Consider the following 6,907-nt stretch of genomic DNA (forward strand, 5'->3'; position numbering starts at 1 on the left):
AGACAGAGATTCAAACTATCGTTGTTACATTTGGAAACTACGCTCACAGTAATCATAATACTTAGCACCCTAACCACCGCTCATTCGGATAAGAAATGCAATGTATATACAGTGAGGGAAAAAAGTATTTGATCCCCTGCTGATTTTGTACGTTTGCCCACTGACAAAGACATGATCAGTCTATAACTTTAATGGTAGGTTTATTTGAATAGTGAGAGACAGAATAACAACAACAAAATCCAGAAAAACGCATGTCAAAAATGTTATGAATTGATTTGCATTTTAATGAGGGAAATAAGTATTTGACCCTTCTGCAAAAACATGACTTAGTACTTGGTGGCAAAACCCTTGTTGGCAATCACAGAGGTCAGACGTTTCTTGTAGTTGGCCACCAGGTTTGCATACATCTCAGGAGGGATTTTGTTCCACTCCTTTTTGCAGATATTCTCCAAGTCAATAACGTTTTGAGGCTGACATTTGGCAACTCAAACCTTCAGCTCCCTCCACAGATTTTCTATGGGATTAAGGTCTGGAGACTGGCTAGGCAACTCCAGGACCTTAATGTGCTTCTTCTTGAGCCACTCCTTTGTTGCCTTGGCCGTGTGTTTTGTGTCATTGTCATGCTGGAATACCCATCCACAACCCATTTTCAATGCCCTGGCTGAGGGAAGGAGGTTCTCACCCAAGATTTGACGGTACATGGCCCCGTCTATCATCCCTTTGATGCGGTGAAGTTGTCCTGTCCCCTTAGCAGAAAAAAACCCCCAAAGCATAATGTTTCCACCTCCATGTTTGACAGTGGGGATGGTGTTCTTGGGGTCATAGGCAGCATTCCTCCTCCTCCAAACAGGGCGAGTTGAGTTGATGCCAAAGAGCTTCATTTTGGTCTCATCTGACCACAACACTTTCACCCACCCTCAGATGTTAATTGGAAATCTTCAGACGGCCCTGTATATGTGCTTTCTTGAGCAGGGGGACCTTGCGGGCGCTGCAGGAATTCAGTCCTTCACGGCGTAGTGTGTTACCAATTGTTTTCTTGGTGACTATGGCCCAGCTGCCTTGAGATCAATTCTGGGCTGATTCCTCACCATTCTCATGATCATTGCAACTCCACGAGGTGAGATTTTGCCTGGAGCCCCAGGCCGAGGGAGATTGACAGTTATTTTGTGTTTCTTCCATTTGCGAATAATCGCAGCAACTGTTGTCACCTTCTCACCAAGCTGCTTGGCGATGGTCTTATAGCCCATTCCAGCCTTGTGTAGGTCTATAATCTTGTCCCTGACATCCTTGGAGAACTCTTTGGTCTTGGCCATGGTGGAGAGTTTGGAATCTGATTGATTGATTGCTTCCAAGGTGAGATTAGGAGCACTCCCTTTAAGAGTGTGCTCCTAATCTCAGCTCGTTACCTGTATAAAAGACACCTGGGAGCCAGAATCTTTCTGATTGAGAGGGGGTCAAATACTTATTTCCCTCATTAAAATGCAAATCAATTTATAACATTTTTGACATGCGTTTTTCAGTTTTTTGTTGTTGTTATTCTGTCTCTCACTGTTCAAATAAACATACCATTAAAATTATAGACTGATCATGTCTTTGTCAGTGGGCAAATGTACAAAATCAGCAGGGGATCAAATACTTTTTTCCCTCACTGTATTTACACGTAGCTGTCCTTGATCGTCGTCTCTCTGTTGAACCACTTTCTCAGAAAGGGTTTGAGAGTCCTGGTTCCACTTCGGTGAGACTCGGCTTGTCTTCGAATGGAGTGTTTGAGAAGGGATTGTCCTTCCCAACTCGTGTGTTTATTGAAAGTTTTCTAGACGACTATACATACCAGCTGTAGACTGATATGATAAGGTCTAGTGCGTTTATCTGCTTCTTTACCTCGTGTAGAGGTTGAGAGTTTCACAATTTCAAACATATGGACTACCGTCTCACGTTTTCTGGTCTGTAGAATGTCAACCATTTTAAGCCGTGGGGCTTCCTGGTCTAAAGGTTGATTTGTGTTTCAAAGCTTTTTATGCTTGGTTAAAAAGGGGCGTTCCATCACGCCGACCCAATGTCTGTGCTTACTTGGGCGTGGTTACTGACTGGCAAAAGTTTATATGAAAAACAATTATCTCATTTAGAATGCTAAAATCACATCGCTATCTTCACAAACGTAGTCTCATACTTAATCATATATTTTATACAACTTTTAGATGCAAACCTGAGCCTTAGTCTCAGTAACTGAAATGTGTACACTTCCAGCGATAGTTATTTAGTAATACCATCCTTAATGACATCACAAAACAATAAACAATATGACATGATTATTCTCTAGATCCCCACGACCATTCCAAACATTTGGATCTCAACAACAATGTTCCAATGTCCATTCTTTTGATGTTAAGAGTTTTTTTAGGCGACAATCTGTCCCTGTAACAGAGACATTCCGATCACCAACACTAGGGACCAACAGGGAGTCGTTTTGCTGCAAACCAATTAGGATTGGTGCGAGGGGTCATAAAACCCCCCACATCAATCCGTCCTGTATTCATAAAAATGACCACGGGAGAGAGAGATCTGTAGACTGTTGCTTCTCTGTATTCTAATCTTGGGCTTCTCACGTGGGACCATCACATGAGAGTCATGACAAGTGGCCAGACTGTGGTACCTAAAGAGAGTAGTGACCCTACCGCTGCTGCTACTGAGACTAAGGCTCCAATTAATCGCTTCTGTGGTCTGGGCTCTGCTAATTCTGACTGGGTAACGGTGCATTTTTGGAGTTGGGCTAACATGTGATCGGTGTCTAGCTGGGCATGCTTAACTGCCTGGCCGTTCCAATCAGACCCGGCCCAAGTCAGGTGTGCGCTGGGGGGAATGTGTTTATGATACACGCTCTCACCGTCTAGGCGGACGTCCTCTGCAGTTGGTGATTAGTAGTCCTGGATCGTCACGCAGGACGATACACGCTGGGGGTCCGCTCGTTAGTACAACTGGTTGGTTGGATTTGATAAGGATGCAGTGTCAGGATCAGCCAGAGAAATCCAATTCTATGAGGGCGCATGTTTAGAGAGGTAGTTGGTTTTGATTTTGGCATATACATTCAGTATTTGTTTAATTTTACGTTTATCCTATTTCCATAATTTCAATGCAACTTTAGGTAGAACAAGAGAGCAATGGCTAGTGAGTATGCTAACTATTCTAGCTCACTAACTGGCTGAATAAGTTGACGACGTACTCACTCAAACTGTCAAAACTAACCCAAAACTTTACACAACGTTAGACATGGACACGAATGATCTGTTTGGCGTGTTAACACACTGGTGGTTTGTTGTAACCGAGTATTGGTGCTAAACCGTGTTATTGGAGGCTGGCATGCTAGTTGGCTATGGCGTCATAGGATTCGGTGCCCTGGACAGTTTTCACGGAAGAATACTGTACCAAGTTAGCTAGCTGAATAAACTAAGTAAGAGTCTATTCCTAGAAAACATTGAACCGCTGTAGTTTACAACAATTATAATTTCTAAAGTGGAAGTTGGGAGAGTTATATTTGAGTGTTTCAGTGAAACGTAAGTGAGGGAGGCCCCTCTCTCTCGCTTTCCCAGATGTTTAGTTCATTTCATTCCGATCTCTTTTGCATTATTGTAGCCTTTTTCTGTAGCCTGTCAACTATGTGTCTGTCTATCCCTGTTCTCTCCTCTCTGCACAGGCCATACAAACGCTTCACACCGTGTGGCTGCTGCCACTCTAATCTCCCTGCGCGCACGACCCACGTGGAGTTCCAGGTCTCCGGCAGCCTCTGGTTCTGCGGCCAACAAGGCAGAGTTCATCTCAGCCTATGCTACCCTCCAGTCCCTCGACTTCTTGGCGCTGACGGAATCATGGATTACCACAGAAAACACTGCTACTCCTACTGCTCTTTCCTCGTCTGACCATGTGTACTCGCATACCCCGAGAGCATCTGGTCAGCGCGGCGGTGGCACAGGAATCCTCATCTCTCCCAAGTGGACATTCTCTCTTTTTCCCCTGACCCATCTGTCTATCTCCTCATTTGAATTCCGTGCTGTCACAGTCACTAGCCCATTCCAGCTTAACATCCTTGTCATTTATCGCACCTCCAGGTTCCCTTGGAGAGTTCATCAATGAGCTTGACGCCTCGATAAGTTTATTTCCTGGGGATGGCTAACCCCTCACAGTTCTGGGTGACTTTAACCTCCCTATGTCTGCCTTTGACTAATTTCTCTCTGCCTCCTTCTTTCCACTCCTTTCCTCTTTTGACCTCAGCCTCTCACCGTCCCCCCCTACTCACAAGGCAGGAAATACGCTTGACCTCATCTTTACTAGATGCTGTTCTTCTACTAATCTCACTGCAACTCCCCTCCAAGTCTCCGACCACTACGTTGTATCCTTTTCTCTCTCGCTCTCCTCCAACACTACTCACTCTGCCCCTACTCAGATGGTAATGTGCAGTCGCAACCTTCGCTCTCTCTCTCCCGCTACTCTCTCCTCTTCCATCCTATCATCTCTTCCCTCTGCTAAATCCTTCTCCCTCCGATCTCCTGATTCTGCCTCCTCAACCCTCCTCTCCTCCCTTTCTGCATCTTTTGACTCTCTATGTCCCCTATCATCCCGGCCGGCTCGGTCCTCCCCTCCTGCTCCGTGGCTTGATGACTCATTGTGAGCTCACAGAAGAGGGCTCCGGGCAGCCGTGCGGAAATGGAGGAAAACTAGACTCCCTGCGGACCGGTCATCTTTTCACTCCCTCCTCTCTACATTCTCTTCCTCTGTTTCCGCTGCTAAAGCCACTTTCTACCACTCTACATTTCAAGCCTCTAACCCTAGGAAGCTCTTTGCCACCTTCTCCTCCCTGCTGAATCATCCTCCTCCTCAACCTCCCTCCTCCCTCTCTGTGAATGACTTCGTCAACCATTTTGAAAAGAAGGTTGACGACATCCGATCCTCATTTATTAAGTCAAATGACACCGCTGGTCCTGCTCACACTCCCCTACCCTATGCTTTGACTTCGTTCTCCCCTCTCTCTCGAGATGAAATCTTGCGAGTTGTGACGGCCGGCTGCCCAACAACCTGCCCGCTTGACCCTATCCCTTCCTCTCTTCTCCAGACCATTTCCGGAGACCTTTTCCCTTACCGCACCTCGCTCATCAACTCATCCTTGACCGCTGGCTATGTCCCTTCCGTCTTCAAGAGAGCGAGAGTTGCACCCCTCCTCAAAAAACCTACACTCGATCCCTCCGATGTCAACAACTACAGACCAGTATCCCTTCTTTCTTTTCTCTCCAAAACTCTTGAGCGTGCCGTCTCTAGCCAACTCTCCTGCTATCTCTCTCAGAATGACCTTCTTGATCCAAATCAGACAGGATTCAAGACTGGTCATTCAACTGAGACTGCTCTTCTCTGTGTCATGGAGGCTCTCTGCACTGCTAAAGCTAACTCTCTCTCCTCTGCTCTTATCCTTCTAGACCTATCCGCTGCCTTTGATACTGTGAATCATCAGATCCTCCTCTACACCCACTCCGAGTTGGACATCTCCGGCACTGCTCACTCTTGGATTGCGTCCTACCTGACAGGTCGCTCCTACCAGGTGGCGTAGCGGGAATCTGTCTCCGCATCACGTGCTCTCACCACTGGTGTCCCCCAGGGCTTAGTTCTAGGCCCTCTCCTATTCTCTCTATACACCAAGTCACTTGGCTCTGTCATATCCTCACATGGTCTCTCCTATCATTGCTACGCAGACGACACACAATTAATTTTCTCCTTTCCCCCTTCTGATAACCAGGTGGTCAATCGCATCTCTGCATGTCTGGCAGACATATCAGTGTGGATGTCGGATCACCACCTCAAGCTGAACCTCGGCAAGATAGAGCTGCTCTTCCTCCCGGGGAAGAACTGCCTGCTCCATGATCTCGCCATCACAGTTGACAACTCCATTGTGTCCTCATCCCAGAGTGCAAAGAACCTTGGCGTGACCCTGGACAACACCCTGTCGTTCTTCGTTAACATCAAAGCGGTGACCCGATCCTGCAGGTTCATGCTCTACAACATTCGCAGAGTACGACCCTACCTTACACAGAAAGCGGCACAGGTTCTAATCCAAGCACTTGTCATCTCCCGTCTGGATTACTGCAACTCGCTGTTGGCTGGGCTCCCTGCCTGTGCCATTAAACCCCTATAACTTATCCAGAACGCTGCAGCCCGTCTGGTGTTCAACCTTCCCAAGTTCTCTCATGTCACCCCGCTCCTCCGCACACTCCACTGGCTTCCAGTTGAGGCTTGAATCTAGACCATGGTGCTTGCCTACGGAGCTGTGAGGGGAACGCACCTCTTTACCTTCAGGCTCTGATCAGACCCTACACCCAAATGAGGGCACTACGTTCATCCACCTCTGGCCTGCTAGCTCCCCTACATCTACGGAAGCACAGTTCCCGCTCAGCCCAGTCAAAGCTATTCACTGCTCTGGCACCCCAATGGTGGAACAAGCTCCCCCACGACGCCAGGACAGCGGAGTCACTGACCACCTTCCGGAGACACTTAAAACCCTACCTCTTTAAGGAATACCTGGAATAGTATAAAGTAATCCTTCTTCCCCCACCCCCCCCCCAAAAAATAAAATAAAATAATAAATAAGTGGTTGTCCCACTTTCTATCATAAGTTGAATGCACCAATTTGTAAGTCGCTCTGGATAAGAGCATCTGCTAAATGATGTAAATGTAAGTGACCACAGTGTCTCAGTTCATCCTCTTCTTCTGTTATCTTTCAAGGGCACAGATGTGTAAGGATGTGAGGTGAACAGGCTGGCTTGAACGGAGGGGAGTAACGGAACTAACGTTATCACTTGTTTGTGCACTATGAACCGATACACATAGCCACGAGAAGAAAACAAGGTAGCTTGTTTTCTTCCGAGCT

This window comes from Coregonus lavaretus, assembly GCF_964263955.1.
Source record: "Coregonus lavaretus genome assembly, chromosome: 12".
Taxonomy (NCBI): domain Eukaryota; kingdom Metazoa; phylum Chordata; class Actinopteri; order Salmoniformes; family Salmonidae; genus Coregonus; species Coregonus lavaretus.